The sequence below is a fragment of the Pezoporus wallicus genome, unplaced genomic scaffold (genome assembly GCF_028554395.1).
Source record: "Pezoporus wallicus isolate ANWC-B61680 ecotype Strahan unplaced genomic scaffold, APGP_CSIRO_Pwel_v1 contig_2871, whole genome shotgun sequence".
In the NCBI taxonomy this organism is placed as follows: domain Eukaryota; kingdom Metazoa; phylum Chordata; class Aves; order Psittaciformes; family Psittacidae; genus Pezoporus; species Pezoporus wallicus.
Window position 1 is genome coordinate 938,946 of NW_026640775.1, and position 26,332 is coordinate 965,277.

The 26,332-nt window shown below is 42.2% G+C and overlaps 1 protein-coding gene across 1 annotated transcript in view; it reads left to right on the top strand.

Annotated features, from left to right (window-relative positions):
* Positions 1 to 9,411: 9,411 nt before the first annotated feature.
* MYH9 (myosin heavy chain 9) overlaps positions 9,412 to 26,332 on the top strand; it is a 73,902-nt gene continuing 56,981 nt past the window's right edge. Inside the window, exon 1 of the mRNA XM_057420492.1 lies at positions 9,412 to 9,629. The gene's annotated coding sequence lies outside the window, so the exon portion shown is untranslated. The remainder of the gene's footprint in view (positions 9,630 to 26,332) is intronic.

A 26,332-nucleotide genomic window follows, 5' to 3' on the forward strand; every position in this document is an offset into this window, starting at 1 on the left:
TCCTTGAATATCTGGGTGTCTTCTACATGGTAAAGGTCCTGGGCAAACAGCACTATCACAGGTGACAAGTATGACGGTGACTGGAGATTGAATCATAACATGGTTCTCCTGATACTGTGGGTATTGCCTTGCTTGACCTTTCTCCAGAAATTCAACAGAGAACAAGATCAGAGAGCAGCAGTGTGAAAGGTTTCATGCCAATGCAGGGCGTAAAATGTTTAGCATTAAGGTGACAGCTGTCCTTGCAATACAGTTTTCCATCATTGGGATTGCCTCTTTTTAGGGCAGAAGGACTGTCCCAAGCCCTGAGTTTCTCCCTTCCCCTGCCAGGAGGCAGAGGGAGGAGGAGGGGTGCTTGTGCCAGGGTGGCTGGCTCCTCTGTGGGACGGGATGGGACAGCTTGCTGCCAAGAGGTGAGGTCATTGCCATAAGGAGGAAGCATCGCGTTGGCAGGGAGGAGGGCAGAGGCCTCTCCCTTCCCAGCTGTGTGTGCTTCTGGGTCTGAGCACACACTGGGAGGCCAGCCACACCACTGACAGGCAAATAGATATCCTGAAGGCCAAGCAGGGCCCTCTTTCTAAACCAAATTTTGCTTTGCAAATGGAATGAATGGAGAAGATCTGGAGGAATTAGAGCTCACAGCCCCTCTTGCTTTCCTCTGGCTCTTCCTCCTGCAGGGGTGAGTGTAGCACTCAGTTCAGGGCACACAAACCCCCATTATTCACAGCCAGAGAAAATTCCAGGGGAGAATAATCTAGATTTGTAGAGGAGACTTCACAGTGATCTGAAAACACCTTGGGCTCCTGTATACTGAAGAAGCACGAAAAAGGCATCTTAAAGTGCTTTTAATTATACCTTCGCCCCCCCTACACTTTACATATTTTCTTGCCTTTTTTTTTTTTCCTTTGCTAATTAGAAAACTAATTTTAGAAATTACTCTTGTCCACTCTGGAAAACTAATAGAAAATGAGTAAAAATGCAATTGCATGAAAATGAAAGTAAGCCTGGGGAAAGATAATTGTTTATAACTGAGGGGTTTTGTGAACTCCTGTGCCTAATTAGCACACTGCAAAGAGGAACCTTTGTTGAAACTTCCACACCCTGCTTTCTCAATTAAGGTACAAGGGAGATCATAATAAAAAGAGCTTGAAGACAGCTGGTGTGTCCCCTAGCAAAGCCAAACTTCATTTAGCATTCCTTAAATAAAATAAAAAACCCAAACACCCATACATATACCTTCTTTTCCTGTATATGATTCTTTTTTATTTAATGTAATGCAAAGCTCTTTTTCATGGATTCCTAATGGGAACAAAAACCTTACATTATGATCCTCATTGCTGATGTGTTTTTAGCCCACAGGAAAAAAGGGCTGGGATGATTATTTTCGGGGTTATGATGGCTGTCAGAAAAAACTTTGCAGGAAAGCTGAATCACTGGGTGAGCATCTTGTTTTCATCCTTTTGTGTTTTGCTATCCCACATCTAAAGGGCAGCTTATGAAAATTCAAAAGGCTTTTATACATGTACATTCCTCTATAAAGAGTCAAGGAATTACAGGCCTCTGTGCTGTCTCGCAATTAGCCACAAACTTATGTACAGGTGTGTGTTTCAAGTTCAGTGTTAGATGCGGCTGTAATCAGGAGAATGATAGAGCGGCAAGAGGTTTAAGGATGCTTTTAGTCCATGTGAGAACAGAAAAGACAAGGAGGGAGTGGACACAATTTACCATGGGTTGAATGCCTTGTCCCACTAAGTAGATGACAGCAAAGCTATCTTATTATTTTGTGCTTTAGATTGATACCGCGCTTGGGTCTGTAACTCAAAGTACAAATACTCTCTTCTACAAAAAGCCTTTTAACCTCTTGTTATTTATTTTTTTCTGGCAGCAGTGCTTGCAGGACTCTCTACATCCTGACCTAACATAAGCTGCTGCCTCATGCAGAGGAATTTCAGAAGCAGCTCCTGCACACCTTTGTCCTGTGGGTTTGATTCCTCTGACACTTTGCTGTCTCTTGGTAGCTGAGAAATATGCAGAGCAGGTGCTAGCCTGTAGTTGGGTGGCTCAGTAGCCTGCTACTCCTCAGTGAGGTATTGATTTTTGACAGGAATTTTGTGTTATGCAAATACGCAGGATACCCAGTGAGTTGCTGCCTTTGTTCCCGAATAATCCCAGGAAATGATGCTCTGATAAATGGGAAAGATGGTGACCGTGTTAAATGGTGTTTGCACCTCAGCTAAAAGGTGGTTTCCCACAGTGATACAGTTCTGTATCTCTGCTGGTATTTTCTCACATCCTACAAAGCAAATGCCTCAGTAAGTCCTGGCTAATTCTCTGCCTTCTGTTCTAGAGCCGTCAGTTCAGTCTTCTGGTCCACCGCTCTGATCCAAACAGATAGCTGAGAACAAGGGCAGTGCATGGATATTCTTTGTGCCTAGCTTCCTGCACTGGCCCATATGCTTCCAAAGGCAGAGCAGGCTGGCAAAGCTGTACAGAATGGTCCACTCTGACAGGGGGAGGTTGGAGGAGCTGGGAGACTTGAGGAGGCTCTCAAGGGAGCAGGAAAGAAGTCTCAAATGTGGGAGGGAATCTTGGCAGAAATGAAAGGGGGGTTGTTGAGCAAAGCATGCACTGGCTCCAGATGCACAGAGCTTGCAATATGTTACACTGGGAATCTGTGGGTGTGTTTGTAAGACCTGCCACTGACTTGCAAGCACAAAGGACGTAGCCTCCTCTTATCAGAAAAATGTGGGCTTCAGTCTTGCAGAAGAGGGAGAATGGATGTTTGCGTAACTTCACATTGAGTCTTCTTTCTGGTTGTGGCCTGACAGAATGGTCCCAAAGGTTGGCTTTGACTGGACCGACTTTGGTTTCTGGCAGACAAAAGCGGTGTCTTTAATTGTGGCAGGCTATAAACGAGTTAGTTCCCCTGCAGTTCCCACAACAAAGCTGCAATGAGAATCTGGATGACTTTCTACAGCACTGGAAAAATCCCTTGTTCCTCACGTCTCTTGGGCATACTAGAATATTTCAAGCTAGTTTCATTTTGTCCTCATCCAGCTCCCTGGAATGAGAACCACAGAGCCACTTCATTTGAGCAAATATTTAGTCTTGATTGCTATTACAGGCTGAGCCCAAAAACAAACAGCAAACATGAGGTAAGCTGAGAGGCACCATTAGCCAAGCAAAAGCTCACATAGTAACCTCAGGAAAGGCAGCAAGCTGAAAACTGGGTGTTCTCATTCTTTTGTAGGGAGGAGGAAAAAAGGGGGGGACTAAAATCCTGCTGGGAAGGGAAGAGGGAAGTAAACATCCAGTTAGATGCCTTTTGCTTAGAGGTTTAGATGTGTAAGTGATGCTGAAAAGTATTAGAACAATGGAAAAAAATTAAAGGGAAGTAGTTAAATACTTATCACCTTTTTTTTTTATTGTGTAGTTTTTGAACTTAGTCCTGTTTTCCAAATATTGCAGTTACCCTGGTACTGAACTCTTGGTTCTGTGAAAACATGGCCCAGCCTGAGACCTATGGAAGGAACAGAGAAGAAAAGGTGGTATAAAACGCTCCACAGCCCTGCCTTATCAGGATGAATTAAACAGTGTTTAGATGGATTTGTCAACCTCTTTAAAGTATCTTTTCCTTGCCAATATCTGACCCAGGCCTGGCAAGTGTGCTTGCTGCCTGTCACAAACATGACAAGTGCAGGGTGGCAGAGGGGCTAAGGAGGGATGCTAGTCTCTTTTCAGCTTGCCCTCTGCTGAGTGAGCATGCCCCCAAGCCTTTCTAAACTCAGGAATCTGAAGCATTTCTTACCCCCTCTGAGAAAGGGAGAAGGAAAAGGCGGTATTTGATATGTTAATAAAGGATCCTTAGCAGTTGTTGAACCAGGGAGCTGTGAAGCCATGGCAGACATTACATCGTACTCGCTGAATTATCACTGAAGGAGCTAAGCTGTAACAGACTATGTGAAAATGTTAGTTTTCTGTGGCAAAGAATTGCCGTGTTTATTTCAGGCGGGTAACAGGATGTGTTCTGATGGCATTCTGGACAAGTCTGGGTAGGCCCAAGGCAGAAAACTCAGATTCTGAATCCCAGTTTTGGGGCAAAGTTAATTTTGCTGGATGGCTTGTATTCCTATTGGCCTTTTTGTATAATGGTATTGGATGCCAGCTGTCTCTGAATTTAAAGCTGAACAGAAAAGTGTGAGTATCAAGAGAACACGGCTAGAGGAAACAAGGTTAGGAAGGGGATTTACTGAACTAAAAATGCTTGTTGTTTAGCATTTAGATAGTAGAGGTGATTATATTAGAATTCCTTGGAGGTAAAGACCGCTGGGGCATTATTCTTAGTATGTCAGATCAGGAATGTGGTGTCTCTATCCATGCATAATGAATTTGGAATCCCATCTCAGGGTTTGGAAGAACTCGCAAGCTCCAAGAGGAGTTTTCCTCTGCCTAAAACAGAAGTGTTCATTTAGGTGTGTTTCTGAGGTTTCCATGACTTCAGTCAGAGCACATCTATTTGGTACCTACTTCCTCAGTAAAGACCCCTTCTACAAGAGGATGTCACTCCCAGTTTATTGAAACAAGAGACTCTGGCACGAAATACTTACTATGCTACATAACCAATGGGTAGAGATTTATGCCTCTAGGTATCCCAAACGAGCAGAGATGCTTTTCGTAAATACTTCATTTTTCAGCTGCAGATCTTGTCATTAGGGTATTAAGAAAGTAAAAATGTGTTCCTCTTTTACTGACACTGAAGCAAGAACCACAATGAGGGAGCAGGAGTTCAGCAGGTTGTTCACACGGGGCTGTGTGGGTGGAGGGTTAGGGAGAGGTGAAAAGTAGGATAACTGTTTTAAATGTTAGAGTATGTCAGGTACGGCTCCTCCTCCTCCTCAGTCTTGGGGTGCAGAAATAGTTCCCTCTTACATTTTCTCCATCAGCCAAGTCAATTTGAAAGACTCCTGTCACATTGCCTCAGTTTAATCCCTTCAGCCATGCTGATGCATCTCTCAGTGGGCCTATAAACTAGATCAGTGAACTAATCTTTTTCCTTAACCTTCTTTTTTAACTCTACTTCAGTGATCCAGTTTAGAATATGGCTTTTGAAACATCTGCAACGGTACTGCTGGGGCAGTGATAAGCTATGACACAACACTAGGAATGAATTGCTAGTGGGAGAATGGACAACATCTTAAACCAGCTTCACTGATGAAGAGGGCACAATGGAATCACACCCCCACATATGAAAATGAACCAATTAAGCTGTTCCTTTTCCACAGCCATGCCAGAAGGGTTAGTTCTGTTAAGGATAAGATCATTCAGTAAGAAAATGGCTACTCTTCTTCCAACATCTACTACTGGCTGCTTCTGAGACAAGTTACTGGGCCCCATTTCCCTTACTGTGGTCCAGTGCAGCTCTTTTATTCAGCTGCTCCTGGTAGAATCTGGATGAACAGAGCTAGAATTTGGTCTTAAATGATTAGTCACTAAATTTGTAAGATCTGACCCCCCAGTGGAAACATCACTTGCTTTTACTCCTTCCACATCTTCAATTCATGATTCTCCACCTTCTTCAGTCTCACAGTTTGGATTTGGCATCTGTTGCAGGGCAGGGAAATAAAGAATCAGTACAAGGGGAAAGGAAGTTATGTGCTAAGAGATGATGCTTACATTGCGGGCAGATTTCAGGTTGGTCAGAGGACATAGGTGTGAAGTACACAGACACGCGTGGCTTTCTTCTACAGACCCACCTCCAAGGAGACATTTCCTTTTATTACAGTAGGTGAAAACCCCTCAAGTTGTCATCTACATTTATAGCTCCTGTATGGGTGTATATATTAAAGCCAGTCCAGAGCTGCTTTTTTTGAGAATTTCTAATTATGAATCTGCACTGAAATGACTGATGTTTCAGGCTTTTGCAAAAGCAGAGCTTAGGCTTCTTAGCAATACCAGATTGTGACATTCTCCAGATCTGTACATGTGTGGTTTCTGTCTAAAGCCACTGTGGTTAGCATTTAGCAATGTGACTTCTCCAGTGAAGTAAACACCTTTTCTATCTGTCACTCTTCTTGTTTCACTCAAGCTTGTCAGCTAGAAATGCATTTTGAAAGAGATTTCTTCTGCCCTACAAAGCACTGGAAATAATTCACAAAATTAATTTAGCCATTTTACCCATTTTGTCAGATACAGAAATCAAATGTCCTTGCATTTATTGTTGACTGCAGAAGTGCAGGCTTCTCCCTGGGATTGCTGCTTGCCAACAAACTTAAGCCCAATTGTCTTGGATTAGACCACTGTATGGGAGAACGCTGTAGCCCAGCAAAGTGGGCATTTGCTTGGGGTGCAGCTAAGGCAGGCAAATTGAGGAGGCATCTATGGATGCTCACTGCTCAGCAGATTTTTTTTTTTTTTCCCCCAGCTATAAGTACTACAGTACCATTAATTTACTCCCACCAAACTGGTAAATCTGTCTGCAGTTGAGATATGCTCTTCAGAATTCAATGACCAGGTTTATTCTTCCAAAGGATGCTGGCTTGCAAACACTAGTGGAAAATGTGAGTGAAGTTGATCAAAAGGATCCAAATAAACATCCTATGAACCTTTAGAAAGTAACAGATGTGTAAAATAGAAGGTTTTTTTTAGTCAGACTCTTTCTGAGGTGTGTCTCTTTTCCTGAGCAACTTCCTGCCACAAGAGCAACACAAATACCTATTGCATTTATTTCATAGTAATCAAGATATGGAAAACAGGTATTTCAAATCTGACTTGCCCCAGCTACTACACATCTACAAATCTGACCATGAGGGAAACACAGGGAGTTTTCAAAAGAGGTGGGATACACTTTCTGTTAAGGGAAAGGATGGTGTAAACCTGCAGCAACCTTTGATCTGAACTCAAGTTTTGATGCTTTACTGCTGAAGTCATCAAGAAAATTTTGATATTGATTAAACAGGAATGGGACCAAGTTCCAAAATTAAAAAAAAAAAAAAAAAAAAAAAAAATGGATGCCAAAGACAGGCCAGTCTGACCTTAAAGTTAAATCTTAGCACCAGGAGGAGCAGAGAACATACCACAGAATCATAGAATGGTTCGGGTTGGAAAGGACCATAAAACTCACCCAGTTCCAATCCCCTGCCACAAGCAGGGACACCTTCTACTAGAGCAGGTTGCTCCAAGCGCTGTCCAACCTGGCCTTGAACACTGCCAGGGATGGGGCAGCCACAGCTTCTCTGGGCACCCTGTGCCAGTGCCTCAGTACCCTCACATGGAAGAATTTCTTCCTAACTCTAATCTAAATCTACCCTCTTTCAGCCTGAAGCCATTACTCCTTACACGTCCTTACTGGAAACTGCACTAAGGTCTCCCTGGAGCCTTCTCTTCTCCAGGCTGAACAAGCCCAGCTGTCTCAGCCTGTCTCCATAGAAAGGTACTCTGGCCCTCTGAGTGTCTTCATGGCCATATCTGGACCTCTTCTATCAGTATATATATAAAAGTATGAGAGTTGGAAAAGAATAATAATTAAAAAGGCCCAATATCATACCCTCTTCTAAAATGACTGTGTGGCAGCTTTTTATGTCTGCATTTCATGCTTGCACTCTATCTTACTTCCCACATTACTACCACTGTCAGTTCATTCTGCCTTGCTTTCCCAGCTAAGAAAGATCTGATGGTTTTCTTCTTTAAAAGCTTTATACTGACTTACCTTTCCTTCCACAGCCACTTGGCTGAAAAGGCAGCCTCTCCTGCTCTTAAAAAGTTTTTGATACATGTCATTACCTCTACTATTTTAATTCGGCTTAATTTTTGAGGGAGAATTTAAAACCCTGTTGTGCAACCAGTAAATGTCCTTCCTATGTGTTGGTCACTTTTTTCATGGATCAAAATGAGTCACTGCATACTGCAGATAGTTTTGCCATCTAAGGCAGATGGTTATGTAGGTGTCTCTGGTTGTCACAATTCCAGTTTTCTTTAATTTTCTGCCTTGATGTACTAGCAAAGACCAATCCAGTACGTTTCCCTCTCACTGCCAAATCAAATTCTCATTTCTGTTTTGCACCTGTATTTACATTTATCATCTCTGCTTTTAACAATGACACCTCTGTATCCCTGATACTCAGCTGTACAAACCTTTCAGTGATTTCTCCCACTGCCTTTTGTGTCTTGAGATACAAAGGTCTAGCATTGTTTCCAAACTGCTGCAGTGAATCTTTCTAAGCCTGAAGAGTTCCACTTGGACAAGAGATGCTTACTCGAGACACTTACACCTCAACTTCTCTCTTTATTCAAGTCTCTTTCACTTCATTTGCACCCTGCACTCGTACCTTTAGTGCTGTCATCAGTAAACCTCACCTTGCGTTTTCCATCACTACGATCTACAGCTTGCAAACCTGCTCTCCTTGCAGAAAGTAGGCAGCTCCAAAGGGAGGGAGCCTTGTGTTTCAGCATGCTTGTGAAGTGTGCAATAAACCTCATCTGCATAGATGGATCTGACGTATGGATTGGTATTTGCTGTGCTCTTTTCAGAAGTACTTTTATCTTGCATCTTAGCTATGTGTGTAAAATGCTTCCTCATTTTACTTAAGTTCAGCCCTAAACAGCGCCGTTGTAAATGTGAAGAGGCAGAATTACACTTTTGATTTTCCACACCTCTACTGTTTTGGATACCTTTTGTAATCCAGTTGGAGCCTACTTTAACATATTGGCTGCGCAAACACCTCAGCAGGGGCTGCTTACACCAATGCTTCTGCTTGTCTCAGTCCTTTATGAAAACAAAATTCCGACTTGGATCTTCCTTCTTTGCACTGTAAGACAACAGGGCTAAGCCCCCCTCATTTCCAATGATCTCTGGAAAGGCCTCCGGACGCCGGTGCCGCGGCCCCGCGCATTGCTGCCGAAGGTTGACCCCGAGCTCCCTCCTCCCAGCCTTGGAGCAGCACCTCCGCAGTGCCAGCGAGGCAGCGCTTCTGGAGGGGTAGCGGCTGGCAACGGCCACCGGTAGCGCCCGGCGCGGGGCATTGTGGGACCGGCCTGGCACGGCCTCGAGCGGGGCGCTGTGGGGACGCCTTGGCACGGCTCGACCCGGGGAGAAGGGGAGCGAAAGGCAAAGTAGCGGGGGCTCAGCCCACCCCGTGGCCGGCGGGATGAAGCCGGGGCGCGCCTTCCCTGAGCGCCTCGGCTGCTGCTCTCGCCGCTGCCCACCTTCACCTCGCCCCGCCCGGCCCGGCGGCTGCGGGGCGGGCCCGTGAGCGCGCCCGGGCGTTGCTAACGGCGAAGAGCGTAGAGCACCGCCCCGTTTCTCAACGGCTCGGTGCTTCCTCAAGGTTCGCCCTGCCGTGCCGCCAGCTCTGATTGGTGAGGCCACTGTCAGTTCTCCGCAGCCGGCGTCACTATTGGCTGGCAGTGCCGCGGGGGGTGGGCGGGTCGGCAGCGTTGCTGGGCCGCGGCGGCTGTTGGCGGCTGGGCGCCTCGCAGTGCCGGTGAAGTGAGAGGCGGTCGCGGTGCCTGCGGGAGAAGCCGGCAGCGTGAGGAAGACGCCACTCTCTCGCCGCGAGGAACGCAGCCGCCACCGCTGCGGCGTTTCCCTCCTTCCCTCCCTCCCTCCCACCCTCCGCCGTAGCCGGGCTCAGGTAAAGCAGGGCGATGGACACGGGTGGCCCCGGTTTGTTCCCCCTGGCGCCGCGCTTCTCTCCTCACGGGTTTCGCGCCTCTTTGTCCTGTCGGCCGAGAGGGCACCGCTCTCCTACTGCTCTCTTCCTTCTACCCGGCGAAGCCGGGTGGTGGGCAGCCCGGCAGGGGAGCCGAGCTGCCGTGCTTGGGGTGCTCCCTGTCCTTCCCCCTCTCGTTCGGGGGCGTATGTGCACGGTTGCATTATGCCCAGGGAGTTGCCTCTCTCCTACCTCCACGCCCTGCTAACTGGCCTTCTCGCAGGTGGGGTGGCGTTATTCGCGCTCTTTTTCACCTCACAGTCTTCTTTCTTCTCCCTCCGGTGCATTCCCCCCCCTCCCTCCTCATATCTCCCTTCGCGTTTAAATGACTGTCCTTTGGAAGTAGCGGGTAGGAGAAAAATGGACCGTTTGGCAGCTGTCAGGGCTGCAGCCTGAGTCACAGGCTGACAATCCTCCTGCAGACATTGCAATGGGCTTGGCTTCCGCCCTCAGATCTCGACTTCCTCGTTCGGTTTGGTTTGTACAGTGAAGCCAGGAGAGAGGGAGGAGGGAGTGACAGGGCAAGATGAAGCTTGCAGTAAAAACTGTTCAGATAGCTTGTGCTTTCAGGCATCACCTCCAACTGAGTAGGGAAAGTTCTCTGGCTTTTAGTGGTATCGTTACCAACCTGCCTCCAGTAGGTGTGGGAAGTAATAAATTTCATAGCCCCCAAGGGTAGTGTGTACCCAGTGGGTTTCATAAGGATCGCTTCTTATTTGTCTAAACATAGGGTGAAATGACTTTTATAGCAGTAACATGCTTCTGGTAATAAAGTGGAATTTCTCAGAAGTAAACTGCAGTGGTCGGGAGGCTCTTCATGCAGTGTCTGTCAAATTCCACCTTTTTTTTTTTTTTTTCTCCTTAAGGTTCGTTTCCCTTCTTTTATTTTTTTTTCCCCTCTTGAAGCTTTGTGCTCTTCATCTGTCTTTTTCCGTAGCTTTTTCTTCTGTATGCTCTGTCATGATGTCCTGACATGTGTCTTACTCCACACTCCATTAGAGTAAGAACCTAAGCTTTCTTCTAAGTGAGCAGGTCTGTCCTAAAGAGAATATTCTCTCAAATAATGCATAAGAATTTTCTGCTTCAAACCTGAAGATACATTGTAGTGGATGGACTTTGGCCTGTAGATGATGATTTCTATGTCTCTGCCCTACGCTATAAAGAAATACAAGTTAATTTACAGGGAGGCTGTTGAACCATGGCTCGAAAGATTAAATTGCACATCCTTAACCGTCATCCTGTATGTCTCCAGTCTGTAAGGCTAGATACAGTAAAGTTTTAACTGCAAAGTAACAGCATTCTAATCAGTTACTGCTTGTGTAAAGACGCTTTTGAAATTAGTCACTAGGTAACAATGTGACTAAGTTCACTTATCCATGGCATTCCAGTAAAAATGGCAAATAGTGGTGCAGATATGTATTGACTCATAGATGCACTGTCTGCAACTATAGCACTCTCTCCAAAGTTTAAATGAGATAAGCAAATATTTTTGTTAACTAGAAAGTTGTAATGAGGAGGAAGCAATTGATAAATGTAAGTGGAGTTGCCTTTAGCACAAAAGAGTTTTGAGGTTATTAATCACAATTGTCAAAACTGTATAAACACAAGATTGTGCAGCTAATCTGACCTTGTAAAAATAACTAGAGTGAAGTCATGCAATGGTTCCATGAAGCTCTATGTCAGGTGGAACTGTTTAAATCGATGTGTTTTCCTTCTTGATAGCTTTATTTGTTCACTTATTCATAATGTGTGCACCGTCTTTCTGGAGGTGGACAGGCAAAATTTTCAGTAACTCTAAGGCAGCTGCAAAATTGCTGGCAGTGGATAGAAACAGGGGTCTGAAATTTTCATGCTTACTGACCTGGAACCTTAAAGTGAGTATGCCCAGTGCCAAGCTGGTGAGTTACATGGTTCTTTTTGTAATATAACGTCAGGTCTTTGATGCCTGCCTTGTATAGCCAAGATTTTAGAAGTTCTCTGGAGAAGAGACTTTGACTTCAAAGTTTGCTCTGCTGGGTAGCATGTGGCTGTTTCTGTATAAACAGGAAGACTGTACAGTTGGGTTCTGTCTGTCCCGGAAGAATGGGTGTAAAAAACTGAAAGCATTTTATTGGACTTTGTTTGCATACATTGTAAGGTTATTTATTTCATGATTCTGGGATTACTTTTTTTTTTCGTTCAAGTTATTCTTGTAAGAAAAAAGTTGGAGAGACTTAAGTTCTTGGTTTTGGTGTTTTTTTTTTTTTTTTTCTAATTATTGTTTCTTCTAGGTGGATTTTGATGTGTTTCAGAATGGTTTTAAGAAGACAAAAGTGTTGAGAGCTCCATCATAATCTTTTAAGTGAATCAGTAGTGAATAAGTAATAATAATAAAACCAAGAGGAATAAAATTACTTGTCCAGTAAAGTTACAGGAAAAGGATTAGAAGAGTTTCTCATTTAGGAGGTTGAAATAACCTTGTTGTGTGCTGTATAGCACATTATTTTGTTATTATGCAAAATGTTAAAGAGTGGTAGTGGGTGATAGATCTAATACTCATCTTTGAGTTAAAAACTGCAGTGGAGTTAGATGCCACAGATGCTTAAATCTCTCTGCAACAGTATTTGGCACTGCAGATAGTCTCAGCATTTGCAATAGAAATTACATTTACCAGTGCAACAAACTGTCTTCAAAACTTGAACCATTATTATCTTGGCAGGTCTTTAAAAATAATGTACTAAATGCTTATAATAACTAATAATTCACAGGTTAGTCCTCTGTCAGACTGTTTACATGCAGGTACAAGGGAGTATATGTATTTCAGTGTGTCTACTAAGTATGTGAAAATATACTTCAGTTGTACTAGGGGATTAGCCTGTCTATATCCCAAAATTCAGATTTTGTTCTGTTAATCTCTGGCATGCTGAACAGATAGGACAGGACATGTCACAGGTGTTGTGATTTATGAGCTGATTTTGCTGAATTTTCTGTTCCTACCCCTGCTTCCATGGGCCTATGTCTTGTCCAGATTTATGTCACTTTGGAATTGGTGTGACTGTAGTAGGGTGAGATTGCATGTGGACCCACTGGAGGTACAGGAACTCATCTGGTTAATGCAAGGTTTACTGAAAGGGGAAGTCAAAGTTAAGGTTTTCTTACCCCCACCTCTGCACACTATATCTGCTTTCTTGTGTGGTAACTTCAGGCTATTGGGTAATGTGCTGAACCTTACTGATGACTAGAGTGCGTTTCAGAGGCTCAGTGTTAGCTACGCATCTACTAAAAGTCCTGAGTGTATGATTTAATTTGTTTTGACTCAGTAATGCACTTGGTGCCCGTTAACATAGATTTTTGTCTTTGATTTCTTGTATAAATACCTTATTAGTCTTTGTTTTCTTAGTTTATAATTGAGGCACAGCTGTCTGCATGTTAAGTAGAGAAATTGTGTGCCTTATGTTAAGTCTTCTGTGGGTTGAAACAAAACTATAATAGCATAGGATTGCCTACAGCGGCATTGTTTTTGCTGGCAATTGCTCTAGCTTAATGGTGGCTTGGTGACCTTGTACCTTAAATTTCTTTTCACTTTCAGCACACCATGGTTCTAATTGAGTTTCTTAGTTTAGAAAGAGATGGAAACTAGCAACCTGATTTGAATAGAGTATGATGAGACAAATATACAAATGCAACTTCTGCCCTGGAAGCTAATGCAAATGGGTGTTGTCCAACTAAATGAAATGCATCAATTTACAAGTTCATCTTAATTATGGTTTATCCGCTTCACTTCTTTCTTTAGCGGCTGTGAGAACTTGTTCTGTGTACTTGAAGTAATAATCTCAACACCGATTCATCTTGCAATCCCAGGCTACTGTCATGTTTAACGTCTTCAGACCTCACTCTAGTGCAGTCATGTTCAGTGTAATGGACCAGTCTCTCTTTTCAGCTAGAGGCTCTTTGGCCTGTTACTATTCAGTACAATACGTTGCCTTTCTCAGCATCCTAAAAAGTGTAAAGAAACAGTAGGGCCTCCAATTTTCCAGTGATGGGAACTGTGATTGATTTCATTGTTTGATACCTCTGGATCTAGGACTGCTAAGTCATGTCCTTTTGAAAGGACTGTAAAATTGATCTAGCACACTTGTCCACTGCAAATTATTTCTTATGGAGGTACTACAAATGTATTGCTGTTGGATGCAGAGAGGTATAATGAAATACATCTCTGAATAATGTGGTTTGACTCCATGACCTCTTTATGAAATTTATGCCTCTAGAGTTTTGTACATAGGGTTTGTATTCTACTTGTCTTCATGACCAGAAATTTAAATTTCTCCTAATGCATGTATGCAACTCTACTGAGAGTAGTAAATAAAACCACACGGATGAGTGAGTTCAGTAAACTCAGGCTAATAATTAATGTATGTTGAGGGAAACTTAACTTGGAAATCTGTATCATAAAGTCTCCTCAACTGATGAATACTTCCATTCATCAAGAGCTACCATTTTAATGAGTCTCGGCAGGAAATTCATTGTGATATATGCCTCAACACAGAACTGGAGTTCTGATTTGAATGAAAGCAAAGTAGGCATTTGGACTTGTAAGAAAAGAGGTTTAGAGAAATTCTGCACTCAACTTTGACAGTCTTGTGCAATCAGACTTCTTTTTTTTTTTTTTTTTTCCCCTTATTGGGCAGCTTCCTGTTTAAAATATAAGATTTAAAGCGTGCTCTTGTAATAGTTTACTCCCTTTTTTATTGTTTGTAGTGATGAGAGTACGTTCATCTGTGTTTTTCTTTTAAGGTCAAGACTTTACCAGTTCACTTAAATTTAAGCTCTTTTAAATCAGCCTTGGAGGTGATGTAGCTTAGACTCGGGTAAAAGTTGGTTCTGGCCAACGCTCAGTCCAGCAGTTTTATTGACATACTTGTTGTTTTAAATAGCCAAGGGAAAAAAAGGAAACCTACAGCAAAACTTAAATTTATTTCAGTTGCTATTTTTTCTTCAAATATGACTGACTTAAATCAACTGTCATATCAGTTTGTAGGTAAGTTTTTAGTCAGTAAGGTCTTTTTTGGCAGGGACTGTTACACTGTAGGTCTGCTTGTCATTTAGTGCAAGAGATTCATTTTGCTATGCTCACAATGGATAAAATCAATTGTTGCAGAAGGGCTCTAAGAGCAAGGCCATGGATCCTTAGAGGCCTTGTGCGAGCAAAGCAAGGTGTAGGCCTCACAGGTAACCGGAAACCGGATGTGGGAGGAGAATGTGAAGGAAGCTGTGTAGAACTAACCAATACTGTTCTGACTAGTAGGCGTGGCTAAACACCACGCGGATATAAGCGAAGTGCGCCACAAATAAAGTGGAAGTTTTCTTATCACCCATATTGGGTTGGCGTGTCTTGCCTCTCCTCGCCGCTAACAATCAATTATTTTTAAATGTGTGAGCACAAATTAATTTTCATTCATGGTGTTTCTTTTCTAAACTTGATAGCTTATCTTAGGGTTTGGGCAGAGTTGAACAAATCTAAGATGCTTAAATCTAAGAACTTGGCAACAAATACAGAGTGTAAAGCTGAAGTCAAACTAGTGAACTGGATGAGAAAGTTCTTGCCTAAGCACTTGGAATTAGATGGTTGATGAGGTAAATTGACTTTTGACAGCTTTTTAAATGTAGAAGAAGAAAAATGCTTTCTGGCTTCTGTTTTGGCCATGTAATTCCTAGTTCAAAGTGTACAGGAAGGCGTTGACATTTTTCTTTGACCTTTTTTCCTAGCTCTTTTTTTAAATGCTTGGGGGTAGCTGTGTGTTTCACAGTTGGTGGAGCAGATGAGGGGTGGATTTGAGACGAAGGTATCCAAAATCAAATTAATTCATAAATTGCTGATTGCAGGTAGCTAGAAAACCATTTTAGTTAGTTTTTGCTTGTAAACGTATCTGCACTAGTCAAAGAAATACTTTTTAAAAAATTATTAGTATTAATGGAGTTACATTTTTTTAGCAGAGTATCAATATATTTTATTCTTCATAGATGTTGTTCAGATGTCTTCATTTCTGTTGTTCAGAGACAAAGATGCTTTTATCTCTTTGTCATGAAATAAAAGAGAAGGCTGTGTGGAGACCTCATAGCAGCCTTCCAGTATCTGAAGAGGGCCTATAAAGATTCTGGGGAGAGACTGTTCATCAGGAATCGTAGCAATAGGACAAGGGGTACTGGAACAGGTTGCCCAAAGAAGTGGTAAATGCACCATCCCTGGCAGTGTTCAAGGCCAGGCTGGACAGAGCCTTGGGTGACATGATCTAGTGTGAGGTGTCCCTGCCCATGGCAGTGGGGTTGGAACTAGGTAATCTTAAGGTCCTTTCCAACCTAAGCCGTTCTATGATTATGTGAAAATGTATTCAGACTTTACAGAATTGTTTAAATAAATGGATATAGAAGTATGGATGACTAGTAACAGTAATTAAGCAATTGGATACTTGAAACTGTCATGTTGCAAATGGACATGTCTGCTTATTGACAAAGGGAATTTCCTTTCTCAAAAGAGCATAAATACAAAGTAAGATTTCTTCACAAAACCTCTTTAAACTGTGATTTTAAATTTGTGGCTTAAACCAGTTTACTTGGATTTTATCATCAAGGCTATATTCCAGTATGAATGTTTATAGCAGATACTAAAGTCTTTGACCTTTCATTATGCAGTAAATTACTCTGAATTATTTAATGGCCTTTCCCAAGCCAAAGTTTTGTGTAGATGAACTTGAGCTTGTAGTTTAATGCAGTATATGATGGGAAGTAGGATCACCGCCTCCCTAAGATAGTTTTTTACGTGAACTGGCCACCGGTAGCCGCAAGAGAAGTGCCCCAAAGAAGAGATATAAGGACTCCCTGAAACAATACCTTAGCCTTGGCCACATTGGCTACCATCAGTGGTCCACCTTGGCCTCCAGTCGGGAGACTTGGAGACACACCATGCATAATGTCATTGACTCCTTTGAGAACTCACGCAGAACTAGGCTTGAGGAGAAAAGACAACATGGAAAGAATTGCACCCTGCCTGTACCACCCAAGGAGACCTTTTGCTGTGCTTTTTGCAGCTGGATTTGCCCATCTCATATTGGCCTTTTTAGTCATCAGCGCACTTGTAGTAAGCGTGGGTAAAGCCCTTCCCAAGTCTTCATTCACAAAGTCAAGCCATGATGATGATGGGAAGTAGATTGGGCAGAGAAGAGATTCAGAGCAGCCCTGCGGAGAAGGACTTGGAGGTCTTGGTCAATGAGAAACTGAACATTGAGCTGGCTTCAGTGTGCGCTCGCAGCCCAGAAAGCCAAGTGTATCCTGGGTTGCATCAAAAGGAGCGTGACCAGCAGGTCGAAGGAGGTGATCCTGCCCCTCTACTCTGCTCTTGTGAGACCTCACCTGGAGTTTTGTTTGCAGTTCTGGTGTCCTCAACATAAAAAAGACATGGAACTGTTGGAACAAGTCCTGAGGAGGTCCATGACGATAATCAGGGGACTGGAGCACCTCCCGTATGAAGACAGGCTCAGAAAGTTGGGGCTGTTCAGCCTGGAGAAGAGAAGGCTGTGTGGAGACCTCATAGCAGCCTTCCAGTATCTGAAGGGGGCTTATAAGGATGCTGGGGAGGGTCTCTTCATTAGGGACTGTAGTGACAGGACAAGGGGTAATGGGTTAAAACTTAAACAGGGGAAGTTTAGATTGGATATAAGGAAGAAGCTCTTTACTGTGAGGGTGGTGAGGCACTGAAATGGGTTGCCCAAGGAAGCTCCATCCCTGGCGGTGTTCAAGGCCAGGTTGGACAGAGCCTTGGGTGGCATGGTTTAGTATGAGGTGTCCCTGCCCATGGGAGGGGGGTTGGAACTAGATGATCTTAAGGTCCTTTTTCCAACCCTAAAGATTCTGATTCTATGAAGTCTACAATGAGAACCCACAATGAGGAAGATGTATTAGTATTTTTTTTCTTTAAAAAAAGGATTGTCAGTTTATTAGAAAAACTGGTGTAACTTCTGAAAATTGTCTGCATGTTGTCTGCACAGCACTGGCATATAGATATTGATAGTTTATCTTCTTCCTCCACATGTGGAAGTTAATCGTTTTGCATGGTAAATTTAAAGTTTTTTCCTAATGAGCAGAACAATAAAGGTAGATTTTAGGTCGTTATTGCTCTGAAAACTTAGTGGAGATTTAACTGATAAATATTGCCATGCTGTATTATGCCAATTCTATCATACTGCAGTAATGGTTCAGCTCTTACTTGTGTAGATAAGGAGAAGAATATAATAGAAAGGTTTGGGTTGGAATAGACTTTAAAGGTCATCAAGTACAAACTAGGGACACCGTCCTTTAGACCAGGTTGTTCAAAGCCCTGTCTAACCTGTCCTTGAACAATGCCAGAGATAGGGCAGCCACAGCTTCCCTGGTCAACCTGTGCCAGTGCCTCACCACCACAGCACTATAGTGTATATGGTTGTGGAGAATGTTGTTAACTATGAAGAAACACTTGAAACAATTCTGCTACTCTGTGGTCAACGTTTCCTTATGTTGACTTTTACTCTGTTAAGCCAGAAAGCAAAACTTTGTTGGAAACTTCCAAGTTATATTGCCTTCTCTTACTGGGACCATGGAATGTCAATAGGATGTCAATAGGGGATAATTTTTTTTTTTAAAGTCTTTTCTTCTAATACCAGAATGTAGAAAATTTTATATGCCCATATAGCCATGATTGTACTTCAAATGCCCTTGCTTCTACTCAGTTCAGACTGAAAGATGAGTCTGTTCTTCTCCTGTAAAACACAAATCAACACTTCAGGACATCCAGACCAGAGGGCATGGTTGGGTGATTTCTAAAATAACAGGTGCCTAATTCTGTTCCTTTTTAAACACTGATGTATTTGACATTTAGGAAAGAAAGCACAGGTAAGGAAAGGAACAGTGTAACCAGAGAACAAGTCTGAGGCTGAGAGGTACAGACCGGACAAGTGTTCCTGTTCGCTTCGCTGCACCAGGGGCTTCTCTAGAACATTGCTTATAATGGATACCTAAGTAAGAAGCCACGATGCTGTGCAAGATGTTGAACACAACAGGCAAATGGTGCAATCTGAATGTTTCGAGGTTTTTGAGACCATCTTGAATTTGGTATTTATTCTCTGCAAGATTGTTTTCAACCTGGACTCCTTATACATCCTGGAGCTAAAGGCAATGTAGCTTTTCCTTCAGTGGAGGAGTTGCTGTTCTCCTATCCAGAAAGAGTGACTCTCCTCCTGCCCCCTACCTCCAAGATCACCTTCATAATCAGAGGTAGATCTTCTTTATTAATCTGTATGTACAGCTGGAAGAGTTGAGAATCAAACATGGACCCATAAAAGTGGTAGACTTCTCTGTGTCAGGGTTTTTGTCTACCATCCCTAATAGCTATTGTTAATGGCAGAGCAGAACTATTTGAAACAAGAATAAAAAGATGAGTTCTAGCAGAAGGCAGTTTGGACCCATAGTTTGGCACAGAAGGTTGAGGTGTGAGTGTCTACAGAAGCCACATACATGCAAAATACTTTTTTCTAAAAGACTGAAAGAACTGTGGTTTTGCTATCTGTATTGAGGTGTGATTGCTTTGTTCCTTGTTCCCTCTTGTGATGAAATGAAACCTGGAGCGGACAAAGATGATAGGGAGACCTAACTGATATAGAACTGTGTATTGGAAGAGCTCCCTTCCACTTCAGTGTCACAGAGTTCTTGGCAGATATCTCTTTAGTCTTAAATCAGAATATTAGGGAAGGCATGAAAAGTGACCCTGAGGTAACAAGGACAGGCTGAAACTTTCCAAGCTCTTCCTTCACCTCTCATGCAATGTCCTTAGGGAATTCTGCATGCCTGATCAGAACTTTTACAGTCCATTATGTCTCCTGAAAAGAAGTCTTGCAGCAAAACAGCTTGAACAGCCAGGATGGGCTGCAGTTTTCTGAACTACAGCTGTCTCCTTAAGTGGGATTACTTTGCTGAATGGTCACGAAGAATGCGTTCTCCCCCTGGAATGTTTTCTTTGTGGGCACACTGTCTCTGGAAAAGGAATTCTCTCCTCTGCTGAGAAGGCATGTACTGTACATGCACTAATGAGAAACAACAGTTGCAGAAAGTGTATTATGCGGGATTGTAAACTTTGAATATTTATTCCAAGTGAATGGGGTTGGGTGGCAGCCAGCCTAGCTTTGTCATGCTAAAGACTGGACTTGAAATCAACAAAAGGCTACCCTCCCCCTCCCTAAACCAGTGCTTGATGTGTTTAAACAATGTGCACAGGCTTCATAGAACTGATTACTTTATTGGTGCCATGTACATGGTAATGGTTCTTTGGTCTCACTGAACTGAGAAGTTGCAAGTAAAATAGGGGCAGTCGTCCCCTCCTTAGCATTTACTTAGGGAAGCTATGCCTGCCTGTATTTGTTCATAACCTTCAGTGGTTAGTTTCTTTGTGGTATGCAGTGAAGTTGGCCGAGATAATTTCTGTGCTTGTATACCCTGTGGTGAAGGCTGCACCATCCCGCTTTCACTCTTTGGTACCCAAAACTAGCCTCTTCAGATTAGCATTGACTTACATTACATCTACAGGTGCTGTGCTTGTGTCTTCTGTTCTCCCAGTCTTGCCATTCATTTGAACCCAGTGAAAAGTTAATTACTAAGTGGCATGTAAGGACAGTGTCTTAATTGTTTGTGGCTTTGGGGCCTTTGCAATTTGCCATGGAAAGTCCCAGCTTCACAGAGCAAACCTCCTGTGTCAGCTGTTACAGTAGAATATGCAAGAGCTTGCTTCACACATACCAGAAGTGGTACTTGACAGCTGAAGAAGGCTGGACATACAGAAACCGAGAAACGTTTATTCCATGTTTGTCTGAGGATGTGTGCTGGGTACGTTTAGGCCACTTGGAAGGTAAGGAATTCCCTTTAACTTCATTCTTCTGTCTTGCGTGTAGTCTGGTCGGCACATCACTTTTGTGTAATGCAGGTATCATTTATACATTAGATAATTAGATTCTTTATTCTTGGAACCTGAGCATGCAGAGAGGGCACTTTAGTGCTCTACCTTGGGTTTAACTTACAGCAATAAACATGGTAGCTGCAAGTCTGGGCAGTACTACAGTCAAACTGAATATGCAAGAATAATTGCCAGCAATCTGCATTCCAGTTGTGAAATAAATCTTTCAACAATGTATTGTGTGCGTCAGACTGTGACTAGAGAGGAAAGCAGTGAATTACAGTGAGCTAATAGCAATCATTATGAATCCCAAATAAAGCTTAACTAGAAGAAATGAGTCTGCGTGGCAGCATGGCATTCTGAACACAAAGGCGGAGTGGAGCTGAAAGCTTTCAGCTTGGGAGGCTATCTATGAAGGAGTATTAATGGCAAACTCTTGTCTGATGCTGTATTCCTTTGTGAGATAACTGGTAACTGTAAACTTGTGATTCTTTGAGTTCACTCTGAAGCATCAAGTACTGGTGTGTCACAATATATCAGTTTAGCCTTCTGCCAGCTTTTCCCCTTACCGCTACCCCAGTGGCATTCAATTCTCATATTTCACTAATGATTCAGACCTTTTTTTTATTTTATATATATATATATATAGGTGTTGTTTACACATTGGAGCAGTTTGTGCTAAGTAGCTTCACAGTTTTCTTTCCCATAAACATCCTGGCACATGGAGCTGTGAAGTGTCAGCCTAGTATGTCCTAACTAAAGAGATCTGAACACTTTCTAAGTGAACCCAAGGGAATTACAGGGAGGGGTTTTTGGTGGGTGAGGTTTTGTTTTTTGATGTTGTCAGTTCATGGTCACTGTAGGCAGTCTGGCCACAGAAGTCTACTTACTGTGCTTTCTAGCTGCACTGCATGCAACTATGTTGATTTGATGAACTGCATTCAGCTGGCTGGGAAAGTAAAACAGTTGACTCTGCAAAAATAATGCAAGAATTGGCTGTTCAGATTGTATGCTTAGTGAGGATTCGCATCATATAAATGTTACTGAGCAAACTTAGTTTGAATCATTAGCTGCTTCTCAGAGTCAGGTTATTTTTAAAATGCTGTGTATTAATAAAGAATCAAGTTTCTTCATTGAGGACAACTTGGTTGTAACTGAAATGGGTCTGTAAGCATAGTGGTGTAGTTTTCTAGTGTAAAAGTCTTGTCTTGCCTGTAGAAATCATGCATGTTCCCTTTGCTCTGTGAGAGGACCTTTTGTATTGCATTCTTTCACAACCTGCTAGAGGTATATAACATGAGAACTGTGTTCCTGAAATAATTTTAAAATGTAAATGTATAAACAAAGAGAAGTTAACTTGCTAACTTTCTAATTCTAGTCTATATGTGTTTTCTATTTGTCACCCTTATCTTTAGGGCAGTTCCTCTTCCACTGCTCATATAAAGGCCATTAGACAAACCACGTGTGTGTGATCATTTAATGTGAAATCATAGAACGTTTTTATAGCACTGCCTTACTGTTGGATGTGAAGCAAAAGAAAACTTCCAGTAATGTACATCCCTTTTCACGCAGGCTCAGTCTTACAGCAAGGTTCTGAAATGGTGATCTGAATCACATACAGTGCCTGTATGTGTCTATTTTATGTAGCCCACTATTTCACAAACTTTTAATAATTCATCAAAGTAGAGAAATGGTGTGTGATTAAAACTGCCTATTCCAGTGTATCTTTGTATTAATGAGGCTGAAGCCTCAAAAGAATGTTGTGGAGATCCCTACTTTAACGGCAGTTCATATGGCTCTAACTAGAAGTGCTTCCTTGCCTAGTTAGGGCTCTAATACTTGTTAGTAAGTGGGATGCTTTAGCTGTTGCTATTGATGCTCTTCTGAATTCTATTGCTACTTCAGCCATTACCTCCATAGTTTACCATAGCCCAAGCTGCTCTCATTGAGCAATGGCTTAGTCCCAGAAACAATTCTGTGGCTGCTGACAGAGTAAACACTGGGGGGAGAGGAGGGAATAATACAAATAGTTCTGGAAAATTAAATTGCAAACAGATAATGTCCTATACTTCTAGCAGTTGAATAACACTGTGATCAAAAGGAAGGGGCTTTATAGCAGAGGCATCTTTTAGACCTTTCCAAGCCAGCCAGGTGTTTATTTCCAGCTTTTTGGAAAGCACTTGGTGCTTTAAATAGGGAGAGAAGTGTGTGAAGTGTCTGATAGCCTTAAGGCTGTGGAACTGTAGGAGGTTAAGGCAAACTTTTGTCCATATGATTGTATTCGCATGAGGTTTTTTGTTAATTCTGCTTACTTAAGGGAATGCATGGCATCTTAACTTAAAGCCAGTGTTTAACTTGTTCATCTCAAAAGAATCTGTAGGGAAATATGTATGCAAAGGATTTTTGAATTTATTGTTTTTTAAGGTTGGACTAAATATTATCAATGTCTTGATCCCATCCTATTCATGACTGTAGAGATTGCTTTGCCTCCATCTGTAACTGCATGGCATCATTGTGGCAATTATGTAGTTAGTTAAATGGCAAAAGGATGTCTTTTGGCACATGAAATAATGAAAAACAAGCAATGTTTGACCAGCCTGTTCCTCAGACTGCTATGAACCACAGTAAGGAAGCATCCTGGGTTAACAGGGAAGTGACTGTAGTATTTCATATTTGGAAACAATACTAGGAAGGAGGCATTTAAACTCAAAACAAGGATGGTCTGTCTTTCTTCTGTATTTTTTTGTCTTCTAAGCCGTAGACTGTTGTTGCATCAAAAAGAATATTGTTAACGGTATTCTCCTCTGACAGTTGCACAATAGCCATGTAAAGATAAATGTCCTTGCCCCACATAATTATCTACACCCAAAATGCAAGCTACTAGGCAAACAAATAACTTCCTAATTTGTTCCTAAAATGGCAATGACTTGCAATCATTGGGAGTTGCTGTGAGGCTGCAAGAGCTTAGAGGGCTCGCTTCCTTCACCACTTCAGGGTTTTTTAGAAATGCCCAGTGAAGTGCAGCCTAAGCTAGGAAGATGAATTTTGCAGCCCATGAGGTGGAACTTGCTGAATCTGATTCCTCTGGTACTGTTCTTGTGGAGAAGACAAATTAATGGTTGGTTTGTGGTACTGCTAGTTTAGAGGCCCTGTGGGTTAGAAGTCAGCCTTCAGAGTAGCACTAATACCATGTTATCTTAGCATGATCCTCAATTTTTTTTAGTTCTAGTACCTGATGATTCTGTTCTGGACCATATGAAATGGTGATAACAAGACTGTTTGCTGCTGCCATGCAATAGGGTAATTTTCAAGTCTGTTTAAATTTTGAGGTGCAGACCATCTCTGAATCTCGTTGCTATTTGGTAGTACTGGCATAAAAAAATCCCTTAGTGTTTGGTGAGATTTTTTTTTTTTAAATTGTTAGGCTATCTAACTTCTTGCTGTGAAAGATTTTGGTTTCAGTTTTGGGAATAAAAAGGGACAGATGATACAGAAAGATCCCGTACTGGCTGAAGAATGCAGTCTTGCTGTGTGCAAGATAATTCAGCTTTCTCCTCCTGTGAGGAATTTGATTAACCTCTCTGTAGCTATCTTCTTTCCTTAGTTCTCTTCAGCTCTAGAACTGGCTTTCAAGATACCCTTTAAAAGATTTATTGTGGTCTTATGTATTTCTTACCAAGAAAAGAATTAGCCTTTATCCCAGAAGAAATCTCCGAAGTGTATTGAATGCATGTATTTCAACAGTAAGGAAGTGAGGAATATGTTTCAGTGTAACGTAGGACACTTCAGATGGCTGGTTACTTAGGATTCCTCAGGAAATGATGAAACTGAATTTAGCCGAAGCATACTGCTTCTGTGTCTTGCCTGATTATAGCCAAAAAAGGCAACTGGTTAGATTCTGGGAGTTGCATAGGCAGGAAACTCTGTAATGGAGGCTAGAACAGAGATGTTGCTTTGCCAAACCTGATACAACTCTGAACACAATTGAATATTTATTTCTCATTATTTTTCTCCCTTCTCCTCTCCCTCCCCCCCCTCCCCTTTTTTTTTTTAACCCTTTGACCACAATGTGCAGATGATACTCTGCAATGTCATGGAGTCCCAATATCTTTTCTTGAATTCTTAGTCTTCTCTATTCTAAATACTCTGCTGGGCTAGCTGTTGTAGGGTGGTCTTGCAGCTCTCTTGAGAACTCAGAGTTTTTATGGCAGACTCTTGATTGCTGCATCTTATCTCTGGAACAAGTCTCTTCATCGTGTGGCCATTAAAATCTGGGGCTTCAACAAAAAATATGAAAAGCTAGGATGGAGGAGTTGCTCTGAGAGTCACCATTGTGGCGACTGAGGTGGAAGTGTCAGTGACCCTGTGGGGAAAGGACAAATGAGGTAAAGTGTGGGATAGCTGCTTGGCATATCCTGTAAGGCTTAGGACAAAGATTTGAAACCCAAGCTAAATGAAACAATTATTTATAGGGTAATTTTCTCTTTGCTAAAGAATTTTTGACTGTGAATATACAGCTAGCCATACAGTCTCTGGCATAAAGTTGCATACCACCTACAGTGATACATTTGTTGAAAGGAATTTCCCTACATGCTTACAGATGACTGGTGTGGGCATGTGTGCCTATCATTATTATAGCTGATGTTTTTCTGGCTTCATTCACAGCTTGCTAATGCTAGGACTCAACATCTCTTGTTGCTCTCATGCATATTTTGGGAGTTGAACTGCTTCTGTCCTGCTCTTGGTATCTATAGTAAGATTTCACCTATGTAACTTGCAGGCTGGTTTTGCTCTGTAGAAAAGTTACCCCTGGAGCTCCTGACAGCCTCCAGTGACATGAATATTGATATTTTCATTTTCTGTTCTTTTGGTGATAAAGAGCTCTAGCTTCTATCCAAGTTATGATAAACATGTATTGAGGACACTGGTATCTTTGTGAGGAAGGATCCAACAAGTAATATTTATGGGACCTTGTAAAGAGGCTGCTGTTACATGGTCAATGAGCCTTGACACATACAGTCCTTTCTCCTAATTGAAAGGATTTCTCAATGGCACCAATAAAATCGCTGCCTTATAAGCTGGAAAATCCATGGCGGTAATGTTCTGGTTTTGATGAAGCACTAAATCTAGGGTGCTGTTTTCTGAGAATGCTGCCTAAATCTCCTTTTTGTAGGGGTAGTATTTTTTCCTTTACCTGACTGTAGCTACATAGAAGGATTTTGGGGTTGTAAAATTTCCTGACCACAGGTTTATTCTATTACTGTCTTGGAGGTATTCTGCTGCTTAACATGATCTAGAAAAGAGATGCTAATCGGTGGGCTGGGTGTTGCTACTAAGCTGGGGATGGAAAGTATTTTATGTTGGTCTTAACTGTTGTCCTCAAATTATCGATGATGTCTTCTAGAAGCAGAGTGTGTCTCATGTATTGTCTGGACAGGTTTGTGGCATTTCTAAGAAGTTGTGGTATTTGACTGGTTATTTATCAGAACCAGGAGGTAGGAAATAAAGCTGTTGATTAAACATATTTGTAATATTTTTACCAAGTAGAGCAGTGAAAGGCTAATCTTGAACTGAACATTACTAACATAGTATCTCATGCTGAGTACTGGTGCATCTTACAAGTTGTTTGATGCTTGCTACTTTAATGTGCATTCTCTTTTCTGCTCAATAATGG